The sequence below is a fragment of the Gavialis gangeticus genome, unplaced genomic scaffold, assembly GCF_001723915.1.
Source record: "Gavialis gangeticus isolate Ggan-Ray unplaced genomic scaffold, GavGan_comp1, whole genome shotgun sequence".
In the NCBI taxonomy this organism is placed as follows: Eukaryota; Metazoa; Chordata; order Crocodylia; family Gavialidae; genus Gavialis; species Gavialis gangeticus.
This window is the reverse complement of record NW_017729029.1, coordinates 81,681,506-81,692,612: the sequence shown is the minus strand read 5'-3', so window position 1 is coordinate 81,692,612 and position 11,107 is coordinate 81,681,506. Positions and strand designations below refer to the sequence as shown.

Sequence of the window (11,107 nt, the reverse complement as noted above, 5' to 3'; positions counted from 1 at the left end):
GAATGACCCCCCCCCCCCCCCCCCCCAGCAAATGATGGTGCCAAATCTTAATGTTAGAATACTGGCACCTAAACAAGACCTCCTACTTTGAGTGACTCCAATTATATAATAACTCAGACAAACATATCTGGAGAATTTTTGGAGATAAAAAAATATTTTGGAGCCCATTTTCAAGCTAGAGTAACGTGAGGTACTTAGTGTTTCTTGAAACACTCAACCTCTCAGGATAAGCGGGTAATTGGGCTAGAGGGGTAGAGAGCAGTCTGACTAAAGTGACTTGGGAGGAAGATGTTGCTCAGAGAGAATGTCCCCATGCAGAGAAGGTCTTTCCTTTTTCTGGTTTCTTGGTCTGTACCTCTGAAGTGATTCCCCTTCACTCCCTGCCTGTTGTCTGGGCAGGCTAGTTGCCAAGTAGCTTCCTCTCTTTGGGGTATACCTACAGATTCTTTAGTTCATAACTCCTCCTCCTCAGCTCCACTTAATTTTGCACTGAGTAGATAGAGTTAGCCATCTTAGTCTAGTCAGGCAGAAGATGGGGCAGAGTAGCACCTTAGAGACAGACTTGTTCAGAATGCCATAAGCTTTCATAGGCAACAACCTATTTCATCAGATGAAACTGAAGGAAACTGATTCCTGTTTCATTCAAGAAGAAATTGATTTAGTTTTGTTTTCACCATTGGGTCTGAGTAGACATGGGATACACTTCTAAGCAGCTGAGGCTTGGCAAAACGTTGCACCATGTTAAGTGCAGGCACTGAAATTGTTAGTACCATTCTGATAAGTCCCTGTCGTTTATTAATCAGCCCTTAAATTAACTTGAGGTAGGGACCAAATGTGCCTCAGCTGCTGATAGGAGGGATGTTGAGCAGGTAGGGAAGGAGTCTGAGGGGAAAAAAGTAATGGTGCAGGAGACTTGGTTTCTTTTGGAAGGATGTGGGGTCTGGTGGCACTGAAAATTTTAAGCAGTTTAGTGTGTTTAATTCTATAGGTAAGTAAGTGTTAAGGTGTTTTTTTAATTATTGATTTACAGATCAATTTTCCATTTTACAATAACTACTCATTCACCACCATAGATTTGGAGATGGGGCCCCAAAAGATCTTGGCTCAGAAACTGACTCTAAATGTTTTGGAGCTAAAAGCAGGACATTCTTGGCTCTGAGCTAATTTGTTTTTGCCCATTACATGACATACAAAGCCTTGTAAGGCAAAGTCATCTTATACATCTCTGATTTAGCTGAGACCTTCACACTTCATTGTGCTTTGCATTCCATGGCAAGAAGCCTGTGTCTCAGTGATCCACCTCGCTGTGGTTTTATCTCATTCCTGAAGTCAATTCGTGGTTCTCTGTCACAGTGTATTTTTATGTCTCTTGTCAAAGTACCAAAGGCTTTTAACTAGAGACTGTTATCTCAGCTTGAGGAAAAGAATGCTTTGCTGCATCTGTTATGATTGGATTACTAAACTGATACCATTCTTAGTGGATGGAAAAAGACTTTTGAATATTAACAACAGCCACAGGAATCTGTGGATAGTGACCTCTGCCATATAATTTAGGCATAATCTTTTAAGTCTAGCCACTACCCTTGTAATTGAGGCCAGGAAATAAAGATAAGGCACTTACCAGCACCAATTTGATCTTTATTATAGTGTTAAAATAGACAAAATCTTTAGGAAAAATAGGGGAAATGAAGCCACGTTTCCTCTGTCTGGAAAACAAGCTAACAGAAAATTGAAGGAGGTGGATACAAAATTAGAAACGAAGAGGTGGTTCCATAGTTTGCTGGAAGCATCTGGTATTGAAGAGAAGTGAGGGAAGTTGAAATCTAAAGTATCTTACATGGCAGTTCTCGGTGCACAACACATTTCAATAAAATCATGAAGGGGACTGCTGCTTGCTAGACAAAAAAAAGTTGAAATGTCCATTTAGAATAAACAGCTTCCTAAGTATTGTAAAATTCTGCTTAATAAACCAAATAAGGATTACAAAAGATTACATTAGGCTAGGAATCATTACCAAAACAGAACTGTTGAAGCAGTCATGTCTGGACTTCAAAATGCCAGAGTATTATTAAATGGAGTTACAGGCCAAGGAATTTAGAAGGTCTTCATCTCTTTTCTGATCAAATTGCCTTTGCAACTGAGGTGAACCAAAGCATTATATTTTGGATCTGTCAGGATGTGTATGTTGATCATCATAATTTTGGAAAGGAAAAAAATCAACATCCCTATGAGAGTATTTAAAATTCTGTTGGTTGTCAAAGAAAAGAATCTCAAATTGAATTAGAATACATGTCAGATTTATATGCACAGAACAGACTTAGAGTATGTCTATTCCACATAATGCAGTTCAGGGCAGTGTAGAGCTATCCAAGCTAGCTTGGGTACAAGAAAGAGTGTCACTGTGGGAGCAAAGGCAAATTACAAGGGAAATTAGCCCACAGTGTGCAATATAAACATTCCTTCAATGACAAAGGCATTTTACAATTATAGCTGCAATTGTATAACCAAGAACATCTTACAGAAATGTATGGATATAATTGTTACAAGCTTGAGATGAATTATTTACTTGAAGTGCTCTGCTTAGAATGCTGCTTGATAGGGTAGAACAGAGGTGGGCAAAATACGACCTGTGGGCCAGATCTGGTCCGCGAGGCCATTCTATCCAACCCGCAGGGCCCCTAAAAAATTTAGAAAATTAATATTTTTGGCCTTTGGTTCCTGTCAAAAATGACAGGAACCAAGGGCAGTAGGACCCAAGGGGAAGCCCAGCAGGCTCTCACAACAGCAGGGCCCACCCGGCCGCACCCCACCAGCTGGAAGCCCCAGCAGAGGTGGAGGGGTGAAGGGGAGGGGAGGACCCCAGGCATGGAAGGAGCTGGTGCTGAACATGGGGAAAAGCGGCCCTTCCCCTGCCCTGGGGCCAACACTTCCTGCTGCCCCAGGTGGGCTGCAAGTGGCTGCAGTACGGGGCACCGGACACGGAGCAGGTGAGGGGCCACTTTTCTCCCTCCCCCGCTCAGCACCACCTTGTAACCCAGCCCCACTGCCAGCCTGGGCCCCACGCCAGCTCCGGACTCGCCTGTTGGGGCTGCGCATGGTGACAGCAGCTGCAGTCCCCCGCTTGCTGCGCTGGGCAGTGTTTGCCACTGTTGCCTCTGGGCTGCCCAGCGCAAGAGTTCTGTGCAGGCCAGCAGCAGCAAACAGTGCCTGACATAGCAAGTGGGGGGGCCCACAGCTGCTGCCGTTGACAGGCAAGCCCGGAGCCGGCTTGGAACCCAGGTTGGCAGCGGGGCTGGGTTACAAACTGGTGCTGAGAATGGGGAAAAGCAGCCCCTCACTCATCCCATGGTCAGCACACCACACTGTAGCCACTTGTAGCCTGCGTGGGGCTGCATGTGCCTGCTCCAGACAGCCCCGTGTGGGCTGCAAGTGCCTGCAGCAGGGAGTGCCAGCCATGGGGCGGGCAAGGGGCTGTTTTTCCCTATGCTCAGCACCAGCTTCTTCCCTGCTGGTGAGCAGGGGTTGGGGCTGTGCACTGCCCCCTGCCTGTACCACGGGGCTGGGGGGCACTGGGTGTGAGTGGGTGTGGGAGCCAGCGGGAACATGGGGCCCGTAACAGTGTCCCGGGGCCCAGAGCAGGATGGCAGGATTGCAGGGTCCCAGTCCGCAGGGGGTCTGTGGAGCCGGGCCAGCTCCCCCCCTCCCTGCTGGTGCAGCCCAGCCCGACTCCATAGACCCCTGCCAGCCTGTGCCCCACTTTGGGCCCCACCGGTGCTGGCCCTGGGTCATTGGTCCCAAGACATTGGGACATTGGCCCCAAGATGGTGACCAGGGGGCGGGGCACCCAATCAAGGGGCAGGGCACCTGTCAAGGGGAGGGGCTACCCATGTGACCCTTGACAGCCTGCCAAACTGGGTAAGCAAAGCTGTAATTTAGACTGAGATAGAAATGTTGGTCATGTGCAATCGAGCCATGTGACAGAAACTACTCGGCCCAGCACTACAATCCACGTAGGGTTCAGAAAATTATTGTGAAATTGCAGAAGTATTCAATAAATAGGATACAAGACCCAGTATTGTTCAGCACCTATAAATAGTGACAGTAACACTCTTTTTGAAGAGCATTTAAAGTGAATGGGTATTCTTTTATTTATCTATTTGTATTTATATAGTGCCTAATGCAGAGATCTTGAATTTTATTTAGGCCAAGGATATCAGCCATTGGCCCCACAGGCAGGATCTGACCATTTGGCCAAGTGGGCTACCAGACACTAGGGAGGGTGTCCAAGGAGGGGCACGGTCTCTCACAGAATTCACTGCCCTTCAACCCTGCTGGACATAATCATTGGTGGCAGGAGGATGTGTGAATGTTGTGCTGACACAGCTCTGTTTGCTGTTGCTACCTGGCTTGCCACCACAGCTGGTATACTCACGGCAGCCACTGGCCCCACAGGTCTGGCTCAAGAGGAGCTCCGCCGTCTGGATCTGGCCTGGGGTAAGTATGATACCTGTGATTTAGGCCATCAAGTACTACCATAATGCAGGTAAATAGAACTCTACTCAGTGTTTAAACATTGATCTGTTTGAGTAAATTTAAATTACCCGCTATTTGAGTAAAATGAAATAAAATTAAATTACCTAATTTTATGACACATTGAAAGAACAATCCAAGAGGTGGCTAACAGGAAAAGCCCAATCATAACATGATAAAGTCCCAATGAACTTACGAGGTCCCTTTCAGCTCTAATGTCTATGAAATCTATGAAAATGTTGCCATTAAAGGTTCTCTGGAATGCAGAGGGTGAATACTGCCACTACTGACTCTCCCTTTTCCCCTGTTCCCACCTTGGCTTGGCAGTGGTGACCAAGAACCCCAAGTGTGGCAGCGTCCAAGGAGCTGCAGGGGTCAAGTGGCAGTGGGATTCACCCCTTAAGTTCTGGAGCCATGCCAACTAGCCCTGCAGACCATGTGCAGCCTACAGGCCACAGCTTGGATCATCCTGGTTTAAGCCATAGCTACCCTATATAGTACTTTCCTATAAACCAAAGTGCTCAATCCCCAGCCTGCAGGCCAGATCCGGCCAATGGCTCTATGTTATCTGGCCTGTGGGGCTTCCCATGGATCCAGAAATTTGGCGTCAGGAAAGTGGTGGCACTGCTCCCCCACCACCAAATTTTTGGACCCTTGGACATGCCCAGGCTCTGCGCACTTGACCAGGTGCCCAGTACCAGTATGCAGGGGCAGCATCAGGCCACAATGCCCAATTCTGGTACCTGGCGGCCTGGGAGGGGGTAGCACCAGACCCCTGGAACCTGATTCTGGTATGCTGGGGTGGGAGGAGGCAGTGCCAGGCACCAGGGCCCAATCTTTGTGGGAGGGAGTGACAGCAGTCCCTCAAGGATCAATCCTAGTGCCCAGGGGTGGGAGGGGACAGTGCCAGGTCCCCAGGGACTAGTCCTGGTGTGCAGGGGTAGAACGGGATGGTGCTGGGCCCCAGGGCCCAATCCTGATGTGCAGGGCTCAATCTGGCCCATGGACCATTCTCACCCTATTCATTTGGCCCAGGGGGCCAAAAGAGTGAGCAGCAGTGCTATTAACTATTTGTCATTTCTGAAACAATTTTCACTTATCATACCTACACACACAAAATCCCCAAATGCTTAACAGATGTGTTAATATCCACTGTTTAAGAATGGCTTGGTAGGCCTAAGTATGGTGTAGTTTGAATGCTTATCCTAAACTTTTTCAGTCCCAGTGTGCGTGCCTGCTATTTGAAATGGTTCTTGTCCCCCTCATGCATGTCTCAGAGTTCACCCATGACATTTTCTAAGAATGCCCAAGTTCTTGGAACTATACTAGGAGAACTTCCCGGAGAGCTCTAAGTTTAGATGGTTTGGGATAGTACTTGGGCCAGAACTACAATGTTTCTCAGTATAAATTAGAGGGGATGATGCAGATACAGTTAACCCCTGGTTTATGCCAGTACAAACTGCTCAATTACTACTGGTTCAGTTCCCTAGTATAGACAGAAATTCAGTGCTGATGATATAAGATGTTATGAATGATTAGATTGAGTTGTTAAGTAGACCAAACTTATTCATATGACAGTGTTGCTGATAGTAGGGATTGCCTGATATTAGACTTGCAGTTGTGGTGGAATCTATCACTAATGTGACAGGCAGCTGTTCAGTGGTCAAAATGTGAAGTGATTCATCCTTAAAAATACTGCAAAGTGTGTGTGTTTTTTAAAATTTGAAGATGTCTGGCATCTAGAACTTGATAGCCACTAAAACAATTGATTGCATTATGATTTCAAAATGAGAGGAGATTTTTAATACCTTCTGGGAATAACAGTGGATATCTAGATCCTTCTAGATCTAGATTAATTGGGGATCTGGATTTGTTAGTCAAAACCGTGAATTCTGTTTTTTGTTTTTAGTTATATACACAAATGAACATCGGTATCTTAAAACTAACAAATTAGCAACAGTTTTTATACTGGCAGGAACTGCATGAAGTCACATTTTGAAAGAAAGAATTTCATCTGAACAAACTAGTTGGATGGTCAGTGTAATATGTGGAGGCTTGTGATGTGAAACAACTCTTTTATTACATAGAGAAGCTTATATACAATTATTTATAGTAAGAGGAAACAGTGGTTGGCCTACTGCTGTTCTGCTACCCAGAAGCGCCTGCTGGTTTTACCAGACTGTTTCCTGGGAGATCACACTCCCTGGACACTGTGTTCAAGATAGCATACTCTGTGTTATAGTCAGCAGCATGTCCAAACTATGACATCATTAGAAACCAGTCTAGAAGACTATAGTAAGGGGTGTAATGTTGGAGATGACTTGTCCTGCCCAGCTGCATTGTTTGGGTAACTACTGAATTGACACAGTATTAAGACATGTAGGAAAGAAAGCGAGCTGTAACAGATTGTTCACTAATGTAAAGCTTTGCCCCATGGTCAAATTTAGCTGTTCTGTTAATTTTTTTCTAGTGCTGGATGTACATGTAATAGTCCTTTTGTTCTACTGGCGACCTAATTCTCCAAGTTTTTGTTCTTTGAGTATACATTTGTCATATGCTATAAATCTGTAGAACTGTTAAATCTGTTGAAATTTACGGAGTAACAATACAATTTAAATCTCAGCCAAACTATACCTTGAGGGAAAAATGCTAAATATGAAATAGTAAAGGCAATATGGGAAATGCTTTATGTTTCTGACATTTTCAAAACAAAATAGACCTTCCCCTGTGGGGCCTCTCTTCCAGAATAGCTCTTAAACACATTTAAAGAGTTAAATACCTGATTGAATACTTTTTAACACAGGGATTATTCCTTGACTTTCAGTCTAAGAGCACATGAGCAAGTTTGGCAATTTTTGTTTGATTTGCTTAGTGTCAACAATGTACTTTGTGCTATATAGGCACAAAGTTTAAAAGAAAAACAAAACAAAAAGTATTGTTATCCCAATGTAGTTGAGTAAGAGAAAAGAAAAGATGCAAATTTAGAAACGGGAATAATATAAGACTAGTATATGAAAGTGTTGTTGTATTTGCATTACTATAAAAGCATACGTATGTTTAAAATGTTAAGGGAACAGTTAAATATTTAACACCAGAAAGACATATGGAACTATTTAACAATTTATAACAAAAAATGTCCCTAGAATCAATGATATAGCAAAAGTCACTATTACCTACCAAAATAAGTATGATGTCTGCTACCAGTTTTCACATCCCACATACCTGATGAATACAAATCACTAGTCGGAGCTAATATTTCATTCTGAGATAGAAAATGGTCCTTTGTTAAGTTAAGGCTCTCGGCATCTCATAGAATTTGGTCTTCCTCAAGTAACAAAACCAAAAAAGAGGTAAAACCTGAAGGATAGGAAAAGTATCCTTGTACTTGTTTTCGTCTTTCTAAATGGTCTTCTCACCTCATAATTCCTCTCCTAATCTCCATTCTTCTCTGTTCCTACCCTCCCTATATAACAATCCCACCAATTTCAATCTCAGTGTTCACATCAGTACTTCTTCTGCCATGCTGCTTGGGCACCAGGGCAGGAAAGTGCTTAAAGTAGTGGAAAGTCTTGGTGCCTGTACAACACCAGATGCCAGAAGCATAGAAGGGTAGTTATAGGGACAATTCTGCATAGCTCCACCAGCCGTGGGATGGACACTGTCAGTTGTTCTGTGCAGATGGAGAATGTTCAGTGCAACTGGAATATGTTCAATCCAGTTGGCATGTAGGTGTTGTATCGGGGGGCACATATTTAATACAGACAGTCTTTGGAGAATTATGTGGCCACCTTGTAATAAAACCTCTATTGAGCATGTGTGAAATGCACTTTCAGAGGCTTATAAATTATTCTGGATTTGTAGAAATTTATAGTTTGGTATGGATTTTTATTACACAGGAGAGACATCCAGTCTTCCCTCTACAGCAGGGGTGGACAATTATTTGGCTGGAGGGCCACTTAGGGAGTTCAGTGAGTGGTTGTGGGCTGGATCAGTACCCTCCTCCCTCTCTCCACTCCACAACAGCTCACCAAAACTCCATAAGTGATAGATTACTAGACCTGGGAGCAGATCACGGCTCTGACCTGGGCCTGGCCTGCACTGTCACTGCACCACAATCTCAGCCCTGGTCCACCGTACTGTTCCACTCCCAGCCACCACTCACTGCCCATCTGTAGCACCATCTTATCTGGCCAGCTGAGTGCATCCTGCCTGCATGGGTCCTGGGCTGGTCTCTGTGGTGACCCCACCTGTCTGCCTGCTCACTGGTCTGGCTCCCACAGCAGTGGGTGTGGAGCAGACAGACTGGGCATGGAGCCGGGTTCAGCAGTGGTGGTGAGGCAGGCAGCAGCATTCAGAAGGAACTCTGCTGCTGGAGCTGAAAGGAAGCGGAGTCCAGCTGTGCTGCATGCCTGGGGGCGGTGAGACCAGCCTCATGTACCATGGCCTGGCCCTTGGATCTGTGTTGGGCAGAGCTGAGGGATCCGCCACTGGACAGATAAAATCCCTTGGCAGGCTGGATGTAGCCTATGGGCTGTATTTTGCCCAACCCCATTTTACAGTATGGAAGTGCTCTAGCTCAGTGAAACAGTGGTCACAATTTTTTACCATGAGGGAAACCTAAAATTGCTGCTACTTTTTCAGTCAGTGGAAACGTGAATGGAAAATTTCAGTGTAACAGTTATGTTTGGGGAAAGCTATAAGTGATTGAAAATAGAGCCTACAAAAGAAGGTCAAGTAATAGATATCACTACTAGCTCCATCTACAATTAGTAGTTATTGGGTTATTGTTGTTTATCTAGTACTTTACTTTTGTAGGGCTGAAAATCTGGGAGAAGTGTATATGCTGAAGTGTGTGTATTCCTGGGAACTTTATGATATTAAATGAAACCTCCACAAAAATAAAGTTATCTTTTTTATAAGATAATTCATCATTTTGAATGGTAAGTTAGCAAAGCAGAAATGAATTGGATCACCAAAGAATTCTGTGTACTGATTACTTGAATGAGTTAATGTTTTCTGATAATGCTTTTTTGATCATGAAGAGGTGATAAGAATACTATGAAATATCAAATACTGGATGTGTCACTAAGGAAAATATCATTTCTGTTCATTAATGATTGAAACGGAAATTGGCAATACATGCTAGGAACATAATGCACTTTTATCCCTACGGAAAACATGCTACGTCAGTTTAGTGTCAGATAACAATATGCTAAATATAAAGTAGGATTTTCATTTGGCAGTTTCTTAAATACTCACCCCTACCTCTAGCTGAAGTAGTAGGAAGGTAGTATTTATCCTAGCTAGTTGTTCAAAGGAAATTTATGAAAAGACTGAGGTTTTTCTCAGAATAATATAAATTACTGTAAAAATATATTACTTGTGCATTGAATTTTTCCTGTGATTTTGCATATATTCAAATCACTTCAGAGGAAACAAATAAAAGTCTGCTTTTCTCAAGATAAAACTAAACAAAATGTAGTTGATAATAGGAAAGAGCTTGATATTTATTTTTAAATAGACATGCCCCCTTAACACACAGTCCCCCTCTACATGATATAGGTATCACTCAATTAACTGGTTAATTCTGCAGTTACCTTAAGACCAGCTACACATGCAATCTACCTATCACACAATAAAAAGCTCCAGCCAGCTATTAAGGTAAACCTTGAAAATGAATACTAACTTTATAGCTGTTAGTTATTGAGCTTTTTAATTTGCATATGTAGCAGGGTCTCCCCTCAGCTAGGAGCCCCATCAGCTAACAGGGTTCCTAGCTGCAGGGGTGCGCCATGCCCAGTATGAAACCCCTGGGCCTGGGGGTGTTGCAGCATTTGCACTACCCAAGTCTTGAGGATGCATGAAGGCCCACGCACACAGAGCCAAGACTGAGAGTCCCCACACCTGATGGATCTTTTGGTCCTGGCTGTGCATTGCCCTTATGATCTTAGGCCCCCTTAGCAAAGGAGGCTGTGGGCACCTGCTTCTTGCCAATGCAAGGAGAGCCTGATTTCCCCCTACACTGGCAATAAAGCATGATTGGATCTAATGCATGATCCCACAATTGCATCTTTACCAACATGTGTAGAGGGGGCCAAAAAGATTAGTCAGGGAGCTGAATGATGTAAGAGATTCACAATTTTTTCATATTTTTCTTTAGAAATAGGAATTCAAATCTATTTGGAATCATAAGTGGAAAAGCTTGACAATTTTGACTCAGAGCCTGATCCAAAGTTCATTAATGTCAGTTTCAGTTATTCCACTGAGCTGTAAGAGCCTTTAGGTCATGTTCAATCCCTAGTGGACATTTGTGAATATTCTAAATTCATACAAAATTCTATATTGTTTGTCTTTCTTAAACAAACTAGTAGGGGAAAAAAGATGTTTGGTTTAAGATTAAAGTGGTGTACATTTGGGTACATCACCAACCACAGTTGAATTAATTTCTTTTTACTTTTCTTTTACTTTTACAGGGTAATTAATTTCTTTTTACTTTTCTTTTACTTTTACAGGGTAATGCTGGGACTAGGGGGTCAGTACATGAACCTACAGGAGGCCTCAAATGCCTCTACACAAA

The 11,107-nt window shown here is 43.6% G+C and overlaps 1 protein-coding gene across 2 annotated transcripts in view; it reads left to right on the top strand.

The window, feature by feature from the left end:
• Positions 1-11,107, top strand: part of ASB5 (ankyrin repeat and SOCS box containing 5) — an 89,617-nt gene that overhangs the window by 2,499 nt on the left and 76,011 nt on the right. The window contains exon 3 of one of the 2 annotated variants that reach the window (XM_019521808.1): positions 4,453-4,494. The exons of the other annotated variant lie outside the window; for it this stretch is intronic. The gene's annotated coding sequence lies outside the window, so the exon portion shown is untranslated. The remainder of the gene's footprint in view (positions 1-4,452; positions 4,495-11,107) is intronic. 2 annotated transcript variants of the gene reach the window in all.